Consider the following 23,762-nt stretch of genomic DNA (forward strand, 5'->3'; position numbering starts at 1 on the left):
TGGAAAATGTGCTTCGCAGTCTTCTCTCCCAGCAAAAAAGTTACGTAAAGGTTTTTTTTTTTTTTGTCTTTTCTTTTATTTTTTTTAAACCTACCCATATCATTCACTTCCAGGCTTTCCCTTTCGTTAGTAAAGAAGAAACAAGTTTCTTCTTCCATACATTCATTCTTGCCTTGAAATGTCATAGACTTCTTAACAGGCAATGGCAGTATTTTCCTATCGCTGTCTAACGTTTGGGGTTCACCAGTTTCAAGGAAAGTGACAAATGAATCCACCAGCAATAAAATTATTTCAATTTCAATCTTACTAATATAAAGCGGGAAGTCAGTAGATGGGGAAAGAAAGAAACATCAACAAAAGTTTGGATTGATTTTATGACTGGCTTGCCACTGGCTAACTGCTTCTTAAGACTTCTTTCATCTTTAAACCCAATGAAATCCCGACAGCTTTTCAAGTCAAGTCTACATGGCATAAAGCAAAAAGGAGTGCTGACAATTAGTCAGAAAATTTAGCTGGAAAGATAATTCAAGAAAAATACACTTCTCCAAGGCCAAGAGAAGTAGGGTCTGGGGTAATTCAGGCCCGAACTCTGGGATTGAGGTTAAAGTAGGAATATGAGTTTGATTTAGCCGAGTTGCCTGTCTACACTGTTCAAATCCATCAGATAATTGTTGATGCCAATATATCAGTTCGAAATAGGGAAAATAGGCTGCAGTTAAGAGACTTGAATTCTAGTCCTTGGTGTACCAATAAATTGCTGTGGACCTATAGCAAATCACTTTCCCTCTCGAGATCTCAGTTTCCTCATATCCAAACGGGCAGTTGTACCTACCTTGCCTACCCTCTAGGTTGTTGTGAAATCAAGTAAACATGTGCATGAAAGATCTTTGAAACATGTTAAGCAATAGAAAACTATTCTCACCTTGAGTTTTTTGGTATTTGTTTAGCCTGTGACATGAGTTTTCCAAATAATTGCCGACTCCTTACATACTAGTAAAAAACAAATGAACAACAACATCAAAAACACCCAACGTCTTGACAACGAATTGAATTATTGAAGTGTGTAGAATTACGCATTTCTGAATGCCCTTTGATGGTCTTATCAGATCACCTTTGATATAAAAGTAGCTGTGGAAATCCCTACCCCACATCCCAACCTGGTCTAGAAACCATGATAAGATTGCTTTGGTGATTCCTATAAAATTGTTTTGAGAGACAAATAGGAAATGTAACAAACTCCTCTGATAGGCATGCCATCTGCATAGTTACCACCTGCTCTCTTCCCCTCCCACGCCCCAGCATCCTGTCCTGGGCCCAGATCTCACTACATCTGCCAAGTAGGTGGCTTCAATGCATGTGATAAACTTTGATCAGTCAAGTCAGAGGCTTCAGTTCTTAAACAAGGAACCTTAGTTCCACTAAAGGAAAATTATCACAAGAGCTAAAAGGGGCTCGAGGACTTCTCCAGGGCCAGTTTCATGTCATGACGGCATGCCAGAGCTGCAAGGGGCTCAGCCAAGCCCCGAGGGAGAGGTTGCTGAAGGGACCACAGAGATGCCGGCAATGCCACGTTTGTTCACGTGACCAACTTCAAGCGAGAGTTGTTGTCCAATCTCCCTGCCTCCACTTCCTGACTTCTGCTTAAAACATTCCCCTGAAACTGCTTCCATCATTATTAGCACAATAGTTTGGGCTGAATACTTTTTAGAGTTCATTCTTAGTGACCTTTCCAGTAGTCTGTTGACATATTATTTTGTTGTCATCCTTCTGAAAACTCTCCCCTCTTGCCTCTCAGAATCCTTCTTCATGTGATTCCTGTTTCCCTTATACTCCTTAAAACTTTGGTATCTCCCACCCTCATGCTCTTCCCCTCCCCTCTTCTCATTCTACACGTTTGCCTTGGAAGATTCCAATCCATTTTCATGGTTTTCACTATCACCTTCATGGGATAAACCTCAAATGCATAACCTCAGCCCTGAACTGTAGATTTGTAAGTGCAGCTATCTTTGAATATCTCCACTTGGATACCTACAAGCCACCCCACATTTGGCATGCCCCAAACTTAACTCATCTCCCCACTCCACTTCCAACCCAGACTTGCTCTCCCTCCAGGCTCTCCCCATCTTGGTGAATAGTACTACCACACCCACATAATTGTCCAAGACTTGGGAGTCATCCAGGATTCCTTCCTCTCTCTCGCCCAGATTACTCCTCAATCCCAGTGGCTTCCTCATCCCCAAAGCTTCTCAATTGCCACCACTCCTTTCTATCCCCCTGGGCAACATCCTAGTCCAGGCCCACATCCCCTCTCTCCTAGAAGACTGAATTATACGCTCCTAATTGACAGCCTTGCTTCCCTTCCTGCCCTATCCTACCCATCCCCCATACCACCAGAAGAATGTTAACTCTAAATCTTGATCTTGTAACTGACTATGTTATCTAATCTGATTTTACCCCCCTAAGACTCTGCATTAGACCTAGGGAAGCAGATTGACAGTTTCCTGGCATGTTCAATGTGAATGGGATTAGCTCTGGAATAGCCTGATGGTCCTGTAATCCTTGAAGCCTCCTTTTTCTCCCATCTTTCTTCTGTCTGGTCCCCTGGATTGCCACAACATTGGCTACCTTTCCAGCTTCCACATTTTAGCTCTACTCTCTGATTCTGTATCAGATGTCCTTTGAGTTAGGACCTCCCATACCTATCTCTCCCCCAACAAGGAGTGGCCCGGCCCTGGTGTTGGGCCCTCTTTAAAAATCTTCAGTTGCCTATTGCATCCAGAAATGATTTTTAAACTAGGTTAGCAAAAAATCTGTAGCCCTCAGGAGTATAGGAAAGTGCCTGCAGCTAAAGTCAAATATTGACCATCTTTTTCTTTGTTCACAGAAAGAATTAAGTGAATGGAATGAATTGTTTCATCTTTCAGTTTTTCTTGCATAAAATTTTCTCAAATCTCTGCCCCCCTTTCCTGCTACTGATTTTCTCCTCACTGGTGACTGATCTGCAACAAATAAGCATCAAGGAAAAAAGTCAAAAAACAATGGATCACACATATTCTGATGTGACTAGGCTTGTGGTTGTGATTTTATATTGATAACCTAGAACACAGTCAGAGTTTCTGCTAGGAAAGTTATTTCCAGTACATAAGAAAGAGTTAAATATATCAGCATTTTGTTTGTTCTACTAAGGGCCTCTCCGGACTCTTTTCCCTGAACATGTCTGGAAAACACTAGCCTAGAGGATAGTGTTTCCATTGTAAGCATAGCATAGGTGCTGACTCCTGCCCACCTTTCTGTCATGCTCAGCCTTGAGCATCACGCATGTCTAGCTAAGTTTATTTCCTCAATTGTGCTGTGTTTGTTCAAGCTGTTTCCATGAACATCATGACACCCTCCTTTTTAATCCACTAATGTTGAAGAGATACCCACTCTGAAATGTGCCCTTCCAGCTGACAAGGTGCCCTCGTCGGTACTTACTCTATCATAGAATTTTACACATTACATCATAATTGACTTGTCCGATTTCCCTACCATTAGCTTCTAGAGGAAAGACAATTAAAAAAAAAATCTCAGGGACTTCCCTGGTGGTACAGTGGTTAAGAATCCACGTGCCAGTGCAGGGGACACAGGTTCGATCCCTGGTCCAGGAAGATCCCACATGCTGTGGAGCAACTAAGCCCGTGCACCACAACTATTGAGCCTGCACTCTAGAGCTTGCAAGCCACAACTGCTGAGCCCACATGCCACAACTACTGAAGCCCGCGTGCCTAGAGCCCGTGCTCCGAAACAAGAGAAGCCACCGCAATGAGAAGCCTGCGCAGCCCAATGAAGAGCAGCCCCCACTCTCCACAACTAGAGAAAGCCTGCGCACAGCAACGAAGACCCAGTGCAGCCAAAAATAAAAATAAATAAATAAATAAAGCCATTATTAACAAAAAAATCTCAGAATCCTTGCTTCCTGACACATTGTAAAGAATTAGTAAATCTTTGCCAAATTACTAAATTTTCTTTTCAGGGGCTAGAAGGGGAAGTTGTAACACGTTCTAATCTGGTAGAACAAAACTGGCCAGGCTCTCTGGCGATACAAATCACAATATATTTGTTTTACATTTTCTTCTGTTCCTTTAATTCTCTCTCTTTCCTCTGGGATCAGTTCCATTTGTTTATTTTCATCCTTCTCCTTCATGTTGATCATTTTCCTCAAATGTCTGATGACTCTTAGCTGTCTGGTCGCATTTATGAGTGACGATCTCTTAGTTTCTACGGGTGAACGGCATGGGCTTCCTCTGCAGCTGCGTTGATCTGTTTCCCCCACGAACTTCTCCCCGGAATGGGAGGTTCTGTTTGAGTGCGTAGGGCTTGTCAACAGGCAGGCTTCCCTTTAGGTTATGTGGGTGGAGAGGCAGGAAGGCCGGGACCCCCCACAACTGATAAAGTAAGGAGGGCTTTTCTCTGGGGGTGGAGCCCTTTAGAGGGTTTCACTCTTGACTGAGGCTGGTTTTCCTTTTGTTTTCTTTTTCCTATCGGTTGTGGAGGTCTCAGCACCCTCCCTAGAGCAACTTTAGCCTGAGGGCAAAGGCCCAATGTTGCTGCTGACAAAGGGTCCATGGGGGAAGGGAGAGAGAGAGAAAGGGATCCAGGTCCTAGCTGTTCCACTGCAGCTCTTTAATGAGTTACCATAATGATTCCTTCCCCGCCCACCCCTGCTCTTTGCATTTACCAGCTCTGAGATTGCTGCCTCCTTGGGAAAACCCACTCTTACTTCTGATTTCTTGAATTGCAATGTTTTCTGCTCTGATTTCTCTGTTAGCCCAAATTCATTGGCTTTCTTGCTTCCTGGTGTCTCTCAAAATTTATTTCACATTGATGTCACCTTCTCTTGTTTCCCATTGTTGCTGTGATTTCATTCCATTTACATTTATTTTTGTCTAAGTAATACATTCACATGGTTAAATATGTAAGTGGTACAAAAGAATGTGCAAAGTAGAGTCTTCCTTCCACCTTTTCCTCCTACTCCTTCGTTGGTAACCAGTGTTGTCAGTTTCTTATGTATCTCCTAGAGGTGCTTTTATGTACATTCCAGCAGATATTGATATATAGATATTTTCTTGCACTCTTTTTTACACACAGTAGTATACAATACACTCTGTCTGCATCTTTGTTTTTTCATTTAACACTATACCTTGGAGATTATTCTACACCAGCAAAGTGCTTCTTTTTTTTTTTAATAACTACAGAGTATTCCATTGTGTGAATGACACACCATAATTTAACTAGTCTCCTCTTGATAAACATTTAGGCTGTTTCCAGTCCTATAGTATTAAACAATGTTGCAACAAATAACCGTGCACTTATTCACCTTTTATTGTTTTTATTTTTTTAATTTTATACTGGACTATATTTGATTTACAGTGTTGTGTTACTTTCAGTTGTACAGCAAAGTGATTTAGTTATACTAAGTTTTTAAAGTTTCTTCTCAGGCATTTCTGTGGGATCTGAAAGGCTAAAAAGTCACATTTTTTTTTAACAGTGACCAATCAACTTGTCAACCTGAATACATCACACTCGAAGATAACTTAAAAGTTATTGTTTATTTTCCGTTAGTCAGATCAATGCATAGTAAATTATCTGTGTTATACACCCACTTGAAAGCCTGGCATTACATTTTAAAGCTTCCAAAGCTTCCTATTTAGCCTTGAGGATTTGGGTTGCACCATACGAGATTCTCCACACCGGTCTGCAGCAGAAAGCCAGAGACGAAGTGATCTCTGCTGCTTCCATCCAGATGCTGCACTTGTTGGCGAGATTGGCAAGAAGCATTTTCAGGAGACACTTCCTTCAATCAGTTCATTTGCTCAAATCAGCATTCACTCGATGATTGGTGATGACCTAGAGGGGTGGGATAGGAAGGGCGGGAGGGAGGCTCAAGAGGGAGGGGATATGGGGATCTATGTATACATACAGCTGATTCACTTTGTTGTACAGCAGAAAGTAGCACAACAGTGTAAAGCTATTATACTCCAATAAAGATCTGGAAAAAATAAATAAATAAATAAAATAATAAACCCAACAAAATAAAACAAAACAAACCAAACCATTCGCGGAGTGCCTACTGTGGCCCAGGTGCTGAGCTGGATGCTGGGGTACAAAGATAGAAATGATCGTCCCTACCCTGTAAGGAGCTTCCAGTTTAGAGAAGCCGATCAATACATGAGCAGACAACCATAAAACAATGGGAGAAGTGCCACAGGAGAGGTGAACGCAGAATGCTGTGAGAGCGTCAAGGAAGCGTATCTACCCAGCAGGGAAGTAGGATGGGAAGAATGTCCAGGAAGACTTCCTCAAAGAAAATACTCCTGTCATAACTTTGTATCCTGACTTCTAGCACCCCACTGACAAATCCCAGTGTTCATTGTCCATCTACTGTCTTTGGCTTTTCTAGTCTGGAATCTTCCACTCCTTTTCATTCTGCAGCTGTCTTTCTAGTTGGCTACACTCGCTCTGATACCCCAAGGTGGAGTAAGGGGGGGGGGGGTGGTAATCATCTCCAGCATAGGTGCATGTGCTTGGGGATAGGGATATTTGGAGTGCTGGCCTGGTTTCAGGGGTTTTTTGTTTTTGTGGGATCTTCCCAGCCCAGGGCTCAAACCCATGTCCCCTGTATTGGCAGGCGGATTCTTAACCACTGTGCCACCAGGGAAGTCCCCCAAGTATTAGTTTTGATGCTGTGACCAGAATCCTCGATCTCTAGCTGCCTACCTCCATCCCACGTCTCCAAGGTGAATTTTCTTGGCCAATGTGTACTCTTTGTTTCTAACTTGTGGGCACCACGACCCCACTCTCCATTAGTGTAAGAAAAAAAGCTATATTTGTTTACGTGCTTAAATAGAAAAGAAACTCAGGTAAAAGTGGTTACCACTGGGAAGTACAATGGAGTTTATGGAGATCAAGTTTTACTTTTTGATCTATACGTCTATGGTCTTTGCATTATTTTTATTTATTAATAAAATTTAAAAAAATTTTAGCCACATCAAGCGGCATGTGGGATCTTAGTTTCCTAACCAGGGCTCAAACCCGAGTCCCCTGCATTGGAAGCATGGAGTCTTAACCACTGGATTGCCAGGGAAGTCCCTGCATTATTTTTATAATGAACATATTTTACTTATGTAATTTTTAAAATAAACTCATTGAAGTAAACCTATACATGCAGAAAAAGTGCACAAATCATAAGCTTAATGAATTTTCATAAAGTAAATACACCCATTGTAATCACCACCCAGATTGTAGACTTGTAGATTTATAATAGTATCTTGGAAGCCTACCTCTTATCTCCTTCCAGTCACCTCCACTTCTCACAAAGGTAACCACTATTCTGCCTTCTGTCACCAAAGAATCATTTTGACTAAGAGTTCCAGTTGCTCCTTATCCTCACCAGCACTTGGTATCATCAGTATTATTTACCTTAGCCATTCTAATAGGTCTGTAGTATTGTCTCATAGTTTTGATTTGCATTTCGCTAGTGGCTAATGATGTTGATCATCTCTGCATGTGCTCACTTGCTATCCATGTCCTCTTGGGTACTAAAATCTTCCATAAATATAGAGCATACTCATTTAAGAAAATTGTTTGAAAATAGTAACACCATTAACCAGACTAGAGGCTATTCTTTGAGTGTAACAATTCTCCCGAGAGGCAGATTAGGGTGGTGGAAATAGCCAGATTTTGGTAGCAGGCATTTCAGACTACTCTACTTGCTATGGGACCTTAGGCAAATTATTGAACCTCTTTGTGCCTTGATTGCTTTTCTATAAAGCAGGGATAATAATATTTCTTGCTTCACAGGGTTGGCCGGAGGATTAGATGAGAAAATTATGCAAGGCTCTCTGCTCAATGCCTGTCAGGGTGAGTGTTCATCAGTGTCTTTCTGCCCTTCTGGCAAAGCCTGGAAAGAAGGCAAGAAAGAGAAGGTTGTCCTGAGGCAGTCAGTGGCTTAGTATCTGAGGGAGAATGGATGAGTGGGTTGTCTTTCTCTAGCTCTAAGGAAAAAAACTCTAGAGTTGTGTCCTGGAGGTAGGATTCTGTCCCCTCACTGCCTGCTGCATCCCCACCCCACCAAACAGCAGGAGCAGCCTGCTTGAAGGAAATTCTAGAAGAAATTCTAGTCATAAATAGGCTCTCAGATTCTACTGCATCCCTTGTATAATTTAAACACCTACTGCTGTGTGTCTAGCAGGAAGACACAAGCCCCGTGGCATCTTACTGTATAATTCCCGAAGGTTCTCCCATTGACGTTTCCTGTGGTAGAACTGCATGAGGGCCATTGTGCCCGATATTAAGTAGTCAGTGTCTGTTCAGCAAATATTTGCCCAGCACTTAGCAAGCACTAGGCTCTCTGATATGTCTGGGGAACCAAAATGAGAAAGAAAGGATTGCTAGTTAAGGAGATAGAAAAGCATGGTGTCAACCACGGTGCACTGGGGAAGCACCACAATACAGCGAGTGCATGGGGATGAGGGGGTACGCAGGAGGAGGAAGGTGATGGCACAAGAGGGTCCAGGAAGATTCCTGGAAGAGGTGACATCAGAGCCCTGAAGGAATTTTCTGGGTGAGGGAAGAATGCATTCCAGGTACAGGGAATAGATCGCACAAGGCCCCAGAGGCTGGAGACCAGGGGCTCTTTCTCTTCTTGAGGCTGCATTGTTGGGACCACAGCCTAGCTGTGGGCTGTGCACAGCACCCCAGGTTTTTCCAATGTGACCTTAAGGTGGAGCATCACCTTATGAGGACTTTATAGTAAAAACAGCCCCATTGTTCCAAGTCAAAGGGTCTCAGGGATCAAGTGCTGTACAGGTGGGCGCATTTTTGGCACCCATCTTTCTTCAGAAATCAGCCTGATATGCTTGAACATATAAGGCTTGTCTATGTGGTTCTAGCTCATTTTTTACCTCCCTTGCTGCAGTCTCAGACCACCTTCTGCATTTCCCCCAGAGTCCAGAACTTCAATATGCTGGCTCCTAGCTCCTACGCCTCAAACCCTTCCACATAACCTCTCCCTGGGGCCCCTAATCTAACCCTACCCTAATCCTTCCTCTTGACTTAAGTCATCAGGGTTCTCTCTTCTCTCTCCCCGCCCCCCCCTCCACCAGCTTCTAACTGCTCTCCTCCAAGCTGCCTTCTTCAGTTCTGACCCCAGGCTCGGTCAGTCCCTCCCTGATCCCTCCCTTCGGGCTATTTCTGAAATGAGCGCCTCTGTTCCTAACTCCTGTCTTAGGTCTTCTCATAGGAGACTGTCTTCTTTGTGGGGACTGACTCAAGGGCCCTCTAGTTCTTCCACAGTGTCTCCTGGGGCCAGCCTCAAGTTTTCTGAAATCGAGAAACTGAGGCTCAGAGAAAGTGGATGACTTACCAGGGTCAGGCAGCAAGTTAATGACAGAGCAGAGACCAACCCAGGCTGGCAGACTTCCAGGCAATGCTCTTTCCCAGGAATCAGGCTGCCTCTCAGAAGGCTCAGGGTATGTCGCCACCATCAGCTCCCACCCACCTACTGCACCAGGCACCCATTTCTCTCAGCACATCCTTCCTGAGGCACTTCGTTAAGACTGAAGCCGACCCATCCAGGCGTCTGACTCAGCAGCCCAGCAAAGAACCTCCAGCCATGTCTGCATCTGATTAAGGAAATACCAGGGGCAGGAAGCTTTTTTCCCCCCCTCTGGCAGGGTGGGGGGGTGCAAAAGAAGGCTGGGAGAGTCAACGAAATGGTAAGATGTCAGGAACCATGGGGGTGGAGTGGGAGGTGGAAGGATTGTATCAAAAGATTCAGGGTCCCTAGTGAAACACATTTAGGTACAGAAATATATTTACTGACTTAGGAGGACCGCTGTGATACACTGTTAGTGCAAATATCATGGCAAAAATAGAATGTTCCCATAGTTCTACTTGTGTAAAAATAAGTTGAGAGTGTCCCCAGAGTGCCTATGAGTGATAGTTAGAAATTAGCTCTATGTTCCCCTCCACTCTCTGCACCCATGTTAATTTTTGCCCAGAAGTTAATGGTTGACAATGACCACAAACTTGGAGAGTTGCTGCGACACAGGCGTTCCCCTGCAAATAAATGGAGCTGAGAACTTTTCTCCTTCACAGTGTCCCACAATGAACTGTGCCATCTTGTCCAGTGTGGATTTAGAATGGCTCCCACCAGAGCACATCTACATCTAATGCAACATCTAATCCAGTCAGTGATTTTGACATCGATAGTTTCTGATTGGGAGGAGCAGGAAGCCCTGGGGCCCCCTATTGTCACAGAGTCACTGATGCCTGGAGACATCTCTCTTGACATGTGGGACCCAACCATATCTGAAGAGTATTTAAATAAGCAACACGATTCACACTTGTAGCAGGTTGAATAGCATCCCCCCCCCCCTGCCAAATTCTTGTCCACCTGGAATCTGTGAGTGTGACCTTAGTTGGAAATAGAATCTTTGCAGATATTAGTTAAGATGAGCCCATACTGGGACTTCCCTGGTGGTCCAGTGGGAAAGAATCCGCCTTCCAATGCAGGGGATGTGGGTTCAATCCCTGGTCAGGGAACTAAGATCTCACATGCTAAGGGGCAACTAAGCCCACTCTCGCCACAACTACTGAGCTTGCACACTTCAACTAGAGAGTTCACGTGCCATAACTACAGAGCCCAGGCCCCCTGGAGCCTGTGTGCCACGACTAAAGAAGAGAAAAGCCGCACGCCACAACTAGAGAAACCCGTGTGCTGCATTGAAGAGCCTGCATACTGCAACAAAATGTCCTGTATACCTCAACAAAGATCCTGCATGCCACAACTAAGACCCAATGCAGCCATAAATAAAAAATAAATAAATAAAATAAATATTTTTTAAAAAGATGAGGCCATACTGAATTAGGATGGGCCCTAATCCAATGACTGATGTCTTTACATGAAGAGGAAAATTTGGACACAGACTCCAGTTGAAGGAAGATGGCCATGTGAAGATGGAGGCAGAGATTGGAGTGATGCGGCCATAAGCCAAGGAACATCAAGGATTGCTGGCTGTCACCAGATGCTGGAAGAGGCCAAAAAGGACTCTTCCGTAGAGCCCCTGGATGGATCATGTCCCTGACAACACCTTGATCTCAGACTTCTGGCCTCCAGAACTGTGAGCAAATACACTACTATTGTTTTAAGCAACCCAGTTTGTGGCACTGTGTTACAGAGGCCATTGGAAACTAACATGACACTTTTATGGGAAAAAAAGCGGCCCCATCTTCTGAAATGCTGTTCCAGTCGAGACATGAGGAGAAAGATGTTCATCAATAGAGGACACACTCTTAAGCTTGGGGACAATGTGGTCCCTCTAGTTATTCTCTACAGTGGTCTATACGTGCATAGACAAATAAGCCTGGACGGCACCCCAAGACTTGTCTTTGGGTGATAAATTCTGGGAGATTTTTTTACAGATTTATTTTCATTTTTGGCTGCATTGGGTCTTTGTTGCTGCACACGGGCTTTCTCTAGTTGTGGTGAGCGAGGGCTACTCTTTGCTGTGGTGCCCAGGCTTCTCATTGCGGTGGCTTCTCTTATTGCAGAGCACGGGCTCTAGGCACATGGGCTTCAGTAGTTGCAGTGCGTGGGCTCAGTAGTTGTGGCTCACAGGCTTAGTTGCTCCGCAGCATGTGGGATCTTCCTGGACCAGGGCTCGAACCTGTGTCCCCTGCATTGGCAGATGGATTCTTAACCACTGTGCCACCAGGGAAGTCCCTCTGGGAGATTTTTATCCTTTTGCTTGAACTTGTGTGTATTTTCTAAGTTTCCCACATGGCTATGTATTACTTGTGTAAAAAATATATATCTATAATTACCTGTCATCTATTTATCTATCTACCTATCTTTAATTATTAGTACGCTCATACACTCACAGACTCTTTCCAAGTCAAATAACCCCAGAGTACCTTTATTTCTTGTAGATCCAAGGCTAGGAACTACACCTGAAAAGCCCTGGCAGTAGGGAGGGTAGAAAATAATAAAATCCTGTATTCTTGTGGTATTCAATACTCTTCAAAGAGCACACCTCCACCTCCATCAGCCCATTCAATCGCATACCCCTCTGATTGATAAAAATCTGAGACTCACAGAGTTGTCCAAGGTTTCATAGCTAATAACTCATGGGGCTGTGACCAGCACTCACGGTCCTGACAACTGGCCCAGTAGCAGTTTCTAGGATATAAGATCTATAAGGATCATGCCTTTTGTCTGTCTTGTTCTCCTAGCCCTTGTATCTCCAGCACTTAGAATGGTGCTGGGTATACAGTAGGTGATCAGTACCTTTTTAGTGAATGGATGTGATAAAAGCAAGCTCCTCCACAGAAACATTTTCTTTTACTAGGAACATTTTTGTTCAAACCAAGCTGTTGTGCTCTGCAGACGGCAGCAGGGCTGCTGAAGAGGCCCCATTCTCTCCACAATCCCTGTCCTTAGGCACAAGCTGCTCCTCTGCCCCCCACCCCCAGTAAAGGAAAGCTAATTTCCAGGGCTGACCTTTCATATCACCTATAGGGAGGCCCCCAAGGGTTATGGTTCAAGGTGAGTCTGTAAAGGGCTCCTTGTCCAAAATAAATGCCACTCAACATAAAGATCCAGGGTTAATGGGAGGCAGGATTTGCTGATCAGTGGGTTTGTCAACCTCAGAAATGATTTATTTGGTTCTGGAACAAGGAATGGAACACATCAAGAAATACTGACACACAAGGACTTCCCTGGTGGCCCAGTGGTGAAGACTCTCTGCTTCCACGGCAGGGGGTGTGGATTCGATCCCTGGTTGAGGAACTAAGATCCTGCATGCTGAGCAGCCAAAAAAAAAAAAAAAAAGAAAGAAAAGAAAAGAAAAGAAAAGAAATACTGACACACAACATGGAAACTATAGCCAATATTTTGTAATAACTGTAAATGGAAAGTAACCTTTAAAAATTGTATACCGATAAAAATTAAAATGAAGTAAAAAAAAAGAAACATTCACACACACACACACACACACACACAGAGGAGATGGCAGCAAGGTGGATGGGCAAGCAGACAACATCCCCCATCCTGCCTGTCATCGTAGCCCAACCCCCAGTTCTCACATCCTCTCCTAAGGATAGCCCCCCACCACCCTCTACACAGGTGACACCTTCCCACAAGGACTTTGTGTGTGTGTGGGGGGGAGGTGCTCCCAGAGGGCAGGCTTTGTACAGGGGGGCATAGCTGCCACACCAGGTCTCTTTTTAAATGCAAATTCCCAGGAAGCTTTAAAGCTGCTCCCTGCCCTGCGTGGGAGGGTGTGGGTGTGGCTATTCTCAGGGCTGAGAAGGACTGGGCTTCCGGAAGCCTAGAAGCCTGCAAAGAAATTGGAGAAGGGGAGGGCACGGCGGCTTCTGAGCACTGGGGTCAGGAAGCAGAGCTCTGGGGACCCCGTAGGCTTTCACAGTTCTCCCCTTCCCTGACCTTTTCCCACACAGCCAGGACAAGAAAAGGAAGCTTAAAAAGAATTATGGGGCAATTAACTGAAGGTAAGGAAGTTGCCTTAAAAAGGAACGCTCACACCCCTGCACCATTGTCTTAATTAAAGACCTTTCTTGGCTAATTTGGTAGACAAGGAGAGGGATGCCGTTTTGATAGCAAAAGATTTCAAGAGATCACACATTTCTGTGTCCAGGTCGAACCATGTGTATTCCGGGAAAGGAAGTCTTCCAGGCCTTGGAGCTGTATGGGAGGGGAGTGGAGAGAATGTTTGTCTTCTTCTCCAACACTGCATACTTCTGCCCCCAACATTCTAAGGTTTACAGCATCAGTAGCCACCAGGTACAAGATGTCAATTACCAATGCTCCTATTTTCATACTTCTAAACAAAAGACCTGTCTCAAAATCTACTCCCAATTGGGAGCAAAATGGTCACTTGCAGCTTAGGACGCATAAGAATTTTCCATCCGTGGGGTAAGTATCCACAAAGTTGGTGAACAAGGAAAATTACTGCATTTTCAGAGTTTGCTCCTCTGAAACCGGAAATGTGAACAGAGCTGACTTAGTGCTAAGACTTTCTCTTACTCCTGTAAGAAAGAGGAAAGGCTGTGTGCAAGGTAGCAGTGATGTGCAAAAACCACAGTAGAGGTTTTGTGAAGAATAGCAATTGTGGCTTTTGCACAAGTTATTCCTAAACCGAGGCTGGGGACGGCATATGACACCTTTCAAAGCAGCTTCTGGACTGGTATTTCACTGAAATGAAGAAGATCTCTGAGCAAGACCGGAAAGCCAAAAGTCTATGTTTCATGACCTCTGCAGGAAAGTAATCATTGCATTATGGAACATTCTAGAATGGCAGGCTCAAACCGTGGCCCGGAAGAACTGTAGGCCTTTTTGGGTGGGAGGGGGAGAGGCAGGGAAAATATAATTCCCAATTAGGTTTCTGATAGTTTTCCACTCTCTCTCCCCACCCCCTCACCTATTTCTGTGCCTCTTCTTTTAGCTGTCTCCTCTAGCACAGAGGATCTGATTCAATAACCGGGAAAAGGATATAGAGGAAACAGAGAAGAAAAATTAATGTCAACCTCAGGAAGTCCAGAACATTTTGAACTCAAAAGTTGCCTGCATATATAAAGAATCTGCATCACATACCCATTTTACTGGCAGTGCCCCTAATTATATCATGTCCCTAGATGTAGCACCAGAAAAAGGCTTCACAGTAAATATTATTTTAGAACTAATCAATATTCAGGTAAGAAGAAGAAAGAAGTTACCAAGTGAACAGAAGGATATCACTAATGAGTAACTAAGTGAACAGGAACAGCAAAGAATTGGCCTGATAGAGTAGCATGAATTTCTTCTGTCCCTCATGGGGTCCCTTAGCCTGACTTAAGCCCCTATAGGATAAACTAGGAATTTTTTTTTTTTGGCTGCACTGTGCAGGATGCAGGATCTCAGTTCCCCAACCAGGGATCAAGACCCATGCCCCCTGCAGTGGAAGCACAGAGTCTTAACCACTGGACCACCAGGGAAGTCCCAGAAGTGTTTTAAATAGCTAACTCTTCTAAACAGTGTTAGGCCCAGACAGCTTCATAAATGAATTCTTTCAAACTTTCAAGGAGCAGATAATCACGATACTTTAAAAAATATTCTAGAACAGTGAAAAATAAGATCTCCATTTTTAAACCAAAGCCACCATAATTTTGAGTTCTGTCAAAAGAAAAACCTAATTTCACACTTCAAGGAATTAGAAAAAGAAGAAAAACTAAGTCCAAAGTTAGCAGAATGAAGGAAATAAAGTTTAAAGTAGATATAAATGAAATTTAAAATAAATAGAAAAAATCAACAAAATTAAGTCAGTTTTTTGAAAAGAGAAGCAAAATTGACTAACTCTTAGCTAGACTAAGAAAAAAAGAGAGAAGACTCAAATAAAATCAGAAATGAAAGGACATTACAATGTATGCCACAGAAATAAAAAGGATCATAAGAGACTAGTATGAAGAATTATACACCAACAAACTGGAAAACCTAAAAAAATGGATACATTCTTAGACACATACAACCTACTAAGACTGAATCATTAAGAAACAGAAAATCTGAACAGACCAATATGAGTAAGGAGATTGAATTGATAATCAAAAACCTTCCAATAAAGAAAAAACAATCTGATATAAAAATGGGCAGAGGATCTGAATAGACATTTTTCCAAAGATGTCCAACAGGCACATGAAAAGATGCTCAACATCACTAACCATCAGGACAATGTAAATCAAAACCACAATAAGCCATCACCTCACACTTGTTAGAATGGCTGTTATCAAAAATACGAGAAATAGTAAGTATTGGTGAGGATGTGGAGAAACGGGGACCCTTGTGTGCTGTTGGTTAGAATGTAAACTGGGGCAGCCACCATGGAAAACAGTATGGAGGTTCCTCAAAAAGTTAAAAATAGAACTATCATATGATCCAGCAATTCCACTTCTGGGTATTTATTTATTTGTTTTTTGGCTGTGTTGGGTCTTTGTTGCTTTGCATGGGCTTTCTCTAGTTGTGGCGAGAGGGAGCTACTCTTCCTTGCAGTTTATGGGATTCTCATTGTGGTGGGTACTCTTGTTGTGGGGCACAGGCTCTAGGCACATGGGCTTCAGTAGTTGCAGCATACGGGCTCAGTATTTGTGGCACCCAAGCTTAGTTGCTCCAGGGGCATGTGGGATCTTCCCAGACCAGGGATTGAACCCACGTCCCCTCCATTGGCAGGTGGATTCTTAACCACTGCACCACCAGGGAAGTCCCCCACTTCTGGGTATTTAGCCAAAGAAAACAAAAACAACTATTCAAAAAGATATATGCACCCTCACATTCATTGCAGCATTATTTACAATAACCAAGATATGTAAAAAACCTAAGTGTCTGTTGATTGATGAATGGATAAAGGAGATGTGATAAATCTCCCAACATAGAAAAGCCCAGAACTGGCTTCACTGGTAAATACAATTCATTCTCAAACTCTTTCAAAAAATCGAAGAGAAAGAAATACTTCCAAATTCGTTTTATGAGGCCAGGATAATAATACCTGTTAGTAAAGCCAAATGCACCACAAGAATAGAAAATGACAGGCCAATGTCCCTAATGAACATAGAAGCAAAAATCCTCAAAAAAAATATTAGCAAGGGGGAAGGATGGAGGGGGAGGGATAGATTGGGAGTTTGAGACTGACATGTACACACTGCTATATTTAAAATAGATAACCAACAAGGACCTACTGTATAGCACAGGGAACTCTGCTCAATGCTCTATAATAACCTAAATGGGAAAAGAATTTGAAAAAGAATGGATATATGTATATGTATAACTGAATCACTCTGCTGTACACCTGAAACTAACACATTGTTAAAATATAAATTTTTTAAAAAGAACAAACAAAAAAAGGCAAACCAAATCCAATAGCACATTAAAAAGATCAAACACCATGACCAAGTGAGATTTATCCTGAGGATGCAAAAATGGTTGAACACACGAAAATCAATCATTGATGCTCCACATTAACAGAATAAAGGATAAAAATCACATGATCACCTCAATAGATGTAGAATAAACATTTGACAACATTCAACACCTTTTCATGATTAAAAACTCTCAACAAACTAGGAACAGAAGAAAAATACCTCACCATAATAAAGGCCATATATGACAAGCCCACAACTAACAACATACTCAATGGTGGAAAGCTGAAAGCATTTCCTCTAAGATCAAGAACAAGACAAGGGAGCCCACTCTTTTTTTTTGGGGGGGGTACACCAAGTTCAATCATCTGTTTTTATACACATATCCCCATATTCCCTCCCTCCCTCGACTCCCCCCCACCCTCCCTCGACTCCCCCCACCCTCCCCGTCCCAGTTCTCTAAGGCATCTTCCGTCCTTGGGTTGAACTCCCTTTGTTATACAGCAACTTCCCACTGGCTATCTATTTTACAGTTGGTAGTATATATATGTCTATGTTACTCTCTCACTTCATCTCAGCTTCCCCTTCACCCCCCACCCCCCCAAACCTCGAGTTCTCCAGTCCATTCTCTGCATCTGCATCCTTGTTCTAAGGGAGCCCACTCTTATCACTTCTATTCAACATAACACTGGAACTAGCCAGAGTAATTAGGCAAGAAAAAGAAATAAAAGGCATCCAAATCAGAAAAGAAGAAGCAAAATTATCCCTGTTTGCAGATGACATGATCTTATACATAGAAAACCCTAAAAATTCCATTAAAAATAACTGTTAGAACTAATAAACAAATTCAGCAAAATTTGATGACACATAACACAAAAATCAGTAGCATTTCTAAACACTAGCAAGAAACTATTGGAAAAGGAAATTAGGAAAACAATCCCATTTATAATAGCACTGAAAAGAATAAACTACTTAGGAATACTTTTAACATTTAAGGAGGTAAAAGACTTGTCTGTTGAAACTAGAAAACATTAATGAAAAAGATTAGACAAGACACAAACAAATGAAAAGACATTGTATGTTCATGGACTGAAAGACTTAATAATGTTAAAATGTCCATATACCCAAAGTGATCTACAGATCTAATGCACCCATATCAAATCCTGATGGACTTATTTACAGAAATAGAAAAAAAAAAACCCTAAATATAATATGGAACCACAAAGAATTCTGAATAGAAAAAAATAATCTTGAGAAAGAAGAACAAAGCTGGAGGCCTCATGCTTCATGATTTCAAAATATATTACAGAGCTACAGTAATCAAAACAGTATGGCACTGGCATAAAAACAGACATATAGATCAATGGAACTGACCAGAAAGTCCAGACGTAAATCCATATGTATACTGTCAACTATCTTTGACGAGGGTGCCAAGAATACACAACAGTGAAAGGATAGTCTTTTCAACAAATTATGTTGGGAAAACTGGATAGCCACATGCAAAAGAATAAAATTGGAACCTTATCTTACACCATACGCAAAAGTCAACTCAAGATGGATTCAAAATTTGAACATAAGACCTGAAACTGTAAAACTCCTAGAAGAACACGTAGGGGAACATCTTCACAACATTGGTCTTGGTAATGACTTCATGGATATGACACCAAAAGCACAGGCAACAAATACAAAAATAGACAAGTGGGACTATATCAAACTAACAAGCTTCTGTACAGTAAAGGAAACATTCAACAGAGTGAAAAGGCAACCTACAGAATGGGATAAGATATTTTCAAACCATATATCTGATAAGGGGTTAGTCTCCAAAATATATAAGGAATTCGTACAAAAAAAAAAAAAAGTAACAACTCGATTTTAAAAAGGGCTAAGTACTTGAATAGACATTTCTCCCAAAGAGGACATACAAAAGCCAACAGATATATAAAAAATTATCAGTGTCACTAATCATTAGGGAAATGCAACTCAAAACCACAATGAGCCATCACTTCACATCTGTCACAATTACTATTATCCAAAAATTAAAAGGAAACAAGTATTGATAAGGATGTGGAGAAAATAGAACCCTTGCACATGTTGATGGGAATAAAAATGGTGCAGCCACTATGGAAAACAGTACGAAAATTCCTCAAAAAACTAAAAGTAGAACTAGCTTATGATCCAGGAATTCCACTTCTGCATATATATCCAAAAGAATTGATATAAGGATCTCAGAGAGATATTAGCACTCCTATGTTCATTGCAGCAATAGCCAAGATGTGGAAACAACTTAAATGTCCATTGACAGACAATTGGATAAAGTAAATGTGTTATAGACATAAAATGGAATACTATGCAGCCTTAACAAAGAAGGAACTTCTGCAATATGGGACAACATGAATGAACCTTGAGGAAATCATGCTAAGTGAAGTAAGTCAGTCACAGAAAGACAAATACTGCATGACTCCATTTATATAAGGTATCTAAAATAGTTAAAATCATAGAATCAAAAAGTGGAATGGTGTTTGCCAGGTGTTGGGGTGGGGGAAATGGGGAGTTACTAATCAATGGGCATAAAGTTTCAGTTAAGCAAGATGAATAAGCTCCAGAGATCTGCCGTAGGACATTGTACCTATACTCACAATAGGTACACTTTAAAAATTGCATACACTTATAACAAAGGGAGTCCAACTCGAGGATGGAAGATGCCTTAGAGGACTGGGGCAGGGAGGGTGGGGGGGGACTCGAGGGGGAGGCGTCAAGGAAGGGAGGGAATATGGGGATATGTGTACAAAAACAGTTGATTGAACCTGGTGTACCCCAAAAAAAATAATAATAATAAAAAAAATTACAAACACTTAAAAAATTGTTAAGAGGGTAAATCTCATGTTAGGTGTTCTTACCACAATAAAATAAAAAAAATTTTAATTAATTTTTAAATTTTTTATTTTATATTGGAGCCTAGTTGATTAACAACATTGTGTGAAAATAAAATTTAAGAACCTCACAAACAACATGGAAAATTAAACTGCCTATCAGTTTCACACATAAATATTTACTGAAACTATGCTAAGTAAAATATTAGTAAATGGAATCTAGCAGTACGTTAATATACTCATACCTTCACCAAGAGGGACTCATTCAAGTGATGCAAAAATAGTGTAACATTAGAAAATCTATTATTCAAATTCCCTTTAGTAACAGAACACTATTGTGATAAATGGTGAGGAAGCAAAAAAAATTCAACACCAATTCCTGATAATGCTTTCATTTATTTTATTATGTTATATTATATTGTTTATGTTATGTTATGTTATGTTATGTTATGTCATGTTATGTTATTTATTCATTTATTTATTTATAGGCCATACCATGTGGCATGGGGGATGTTAGTTCCCCAACCAGGGATCGAACCTGTGCCCCCTGCAGTGGAAGCTCAGAGTCTTAACCACTGGACTGCCAGGGAAGTCCCCCTGATAATGCTTTTAGAAGAGAAAAAATAGTGACAGTCTTCATTCATTTAGATAATTTATATTTTGGTCTTACTATATCTATAACCTCATGCATGTCACATACTTATGTGCCTCAGTTTCCTAATATTTTAAATAGTGATAATAATATATACTTCTCAGTGTCTTACGATTCAGTTATATATTTATATATCATTATATAGATAAATATATAAAGTGATAAAGTGCTATCACACAATACCCAACTCCCCTCCCATCTCTTACTGCCTTATTTTCTCACCTGTGTAACACTCATTAACACTGTGCAGCACACTAACATAAGTGATATACTATCAATTTTCAGTTTTCCTGTTTCTTTCATTTGCACCAGTGGTTGTAGAATGTTTTTACTGTTGCTCTAGCTTGTTTCTTCATGTATGCTCTTGTAAACAAAGTGACACTTCCTGACCACCCCTCCATGCTAAGTCCTAGACCCTCTGAAAGGAAGATTGTACTGACTGGCTTCACTGATTGTATTAACTATTGGTTCCTAGCCCTGTTTGCACATTAGAATCACCCAGGGAACTTCCCCATGTGATTCAACTGGGTAACTAGAATAGCAAACTGTTGTAGTAGGCATTTCACTCCAAGTTATAAATACTTTTACTATAATACCTCTACACAAGGGGCTTCCTAGGTGGTGCAGTGGTTGGGAGTCCACCTGCCAATGCAGGGGACGCGGGTTCAATCCCTGCTCCAGGAGGATCTCACATGCCACAGACCAGCTGGGCCCGTGCACCACAACTATTGAGGCTGTGCTTTAGAGTCCATGAGCCACGGCTGTTGAGCCCATGTGCTGCAACTACTGAAGCCCACGCGCCTAGAGCCCGTGCTCTACAATGGGAGAGGCCACGGCAATGAGGAGCCTGCGCACCACAACAAAGAGTAGCCCCCACTCACCGCAACTAAAAGAAAGCCCGCACACAGCAACGAAAACCCAACACAGCCAATAAAATAAATAAATTAAATAAATAAATTTATTAAAAAAAATACCTCTACACAAATTGACATATAGTCACTCCTCAGTATCCACAGGGGATTTGTTCCAGGACCCTCCCTCGGATACCAAAACCCACAGATGCTCAAGACCCTTACAGTGATCTTCCTCTGTATCTGTGGATGCTCTGAGGTTCTGCATCTGCAGATAGAGAGGGTCAGTATTCGGTCAGCAGTTAGTTGAATCCGCAGATGTGGAACTTGTGGACATAGATGGCCGACTGTATGTCATTTGATTCTGAAATCAGCTTTGATTCATTATTAAAAATTAACTGAATGACTCACAATACCTAAAAGATCATTCATTAAAGTGAATGCACTTTCAGAAAGACAGAAAACTTAAAAAAGAGGGCAAAGAGCAAGTAACCATAACTTGGAAGAATCTCAAAATTATGTACAAGAAAGAAGAGAAGCAAGGCAGGGTCAAAGAACAGAGAATCAGGGTTGGGCAGTCCCATAGAAACCAAAGAGGGAAAAGATGCAATAAAGAATAAGCTCAAACTTCATGTTTCCCCTCAAGTGCTGCCCACCTGCCCACCCAAGGAGTGCTTTTTCTGGGCTAAGCACCTTGGTTTGACCCTCAGAGTGAGAGCCACACTTCCTGGCTTCAAATCTCAACTCCATCATTCTCTAAGCACACAATATTGGACAAGTTACTAAACTCTCTGTGCCTTCATCTCATCACCTGTGAAATGGGGACAACAATGGTCTCTGCTCCTACGGCTATTGTGAGCTCTAAACAAGGCACCAAGAACAGCACCTGGAAAATAGAATGTATCTTGTTGAATGCTAGATTGTTGTTTCAAATCCTCCGTTGCAGACCCTCATAGCACCATGTGTTCCCCTCCTGTAGCATTTGTCCCAATTGTCATCTCACAATTTCTTTTGGTGATGCATAAAGTCAGGTCCACCAGGATAAACTCTCTTTTGAATAACTCAAAGCCAACTGATTTGGGACTTTAATTACATTTGCAAAATCCCTTCGCCTTTGCCATATAATGTAACCTTATCACAGGAATGATGTCCCATCGTAGTCACAGATCCTGCCAATATGCAAGGGAAGGGGATTATAGAAGGCATGTACACCAGGGCATGGGAATCTTGGGGACCATCTTAGAATTCTGCCTACCACAATGATGATTTGATTCATCTTTCTCCTACTAGATCATTAAGTCCACAAGGGCAGGAGCCATTTCTGTTTGGGGGGATGAATGAATGAAAAATGAAAGAGAAGTAAGGAAAAATAGTTCTGGGTATATGTGATTTGATTCACCAAAAACCTTACCACTCTGGTCAGGAGGGAGCCCTTATAACTTCACAAAAAGTTGTGAAAAGCTGTAAAGCTGTATAACCCAAGTGAACATCAAGGCTGAACCCCTGTTTGGGGCTTGTGTTGCCAGCGGCCATGGGGGAGCTGCCCGGGGCTTCTGTTGGCCCAAGTAACTTCCAAACTCCTGGGTCTCCACACCCCCAGCTAGCTCCCTACCAGCACCCAGAACCTAACACCTGGCACCCCTGAGATCAGGGCACCATCTGATCTCAAGTGTTTATGAAGAGATCAAGGGCATCCTGAGTGAGGGAAGGAGGGGGAGAAATGGCATCTAAGGCCAAACCTAACAACTTCAGAGAATGAATTCAATACCTCACCTAAGAGGCACCCAGGCTTTTCTGCTTGGTGAGAGTTGTTGTGGCGAAATGGTCTGAACTTTACCACACTCTGCTGTCCTGCCGTTCACCTGCCCCATTCCTCTCCCAGCAGCTGAGCCCCTGTCCTGGGCCGGGACCCAGGATGGACCCTGGGGTTTCAGTATTTTTTATAACACCTTGATTCAGATATAATTTCCACACCGTATAATTGGGTGCATTTAAAGTGCGTATTTCAGGGACTTCTCTAGTGGCACAGTGGTTGAGTCTGAGCTCGCAATGCAGGGGGCCTGGGTTCAATCCCTGGTCAGTGAACTATATCCCACATGCATGCCACAACTAAGAGTTTGCATGCCACAACTAAGGAGCCAGTAAGCCACAACTAAGGAGCTTGCCTGCCACAACTAAGACCTGGAGCAATAATAATAAAATTTTTTAAAAAGTGTGTAATTCAGTGCTTTTTAGCATATTCACAAATTGTGCAACCATCACCACTCTCAAATTCTAGAACATTCCCTTTAGCAATCATGCCCCATTTCCCCTCTATCCCCCGCCCACTCAGTTTTGACTAAGGCAGGAGCCCTGCCCCCCGAGGGCCTCCCAGTCCAAAGTTCTAGACCCAGCTATGCTCCTGACAAGTTGTGTCACCGTGTGGCCTTCCCTTTCTGGGTCTCA

The sequence above is a fragment of the Hippopotamus amphibius genome, chromosome X, assembly GCF_030028045.1.
Source record: "Hippopotamus amphibius kiboko isolate mHipAmp2 chromosome X, mHipAmp2.hap2, whole genome shotgun sequence".
NCBI lineage: Eukaryota > Metazoa > Chordata > Mammalia > Artiodactyla > Hippopotamidae > Hippopotamus > Hippopotamus amphibius.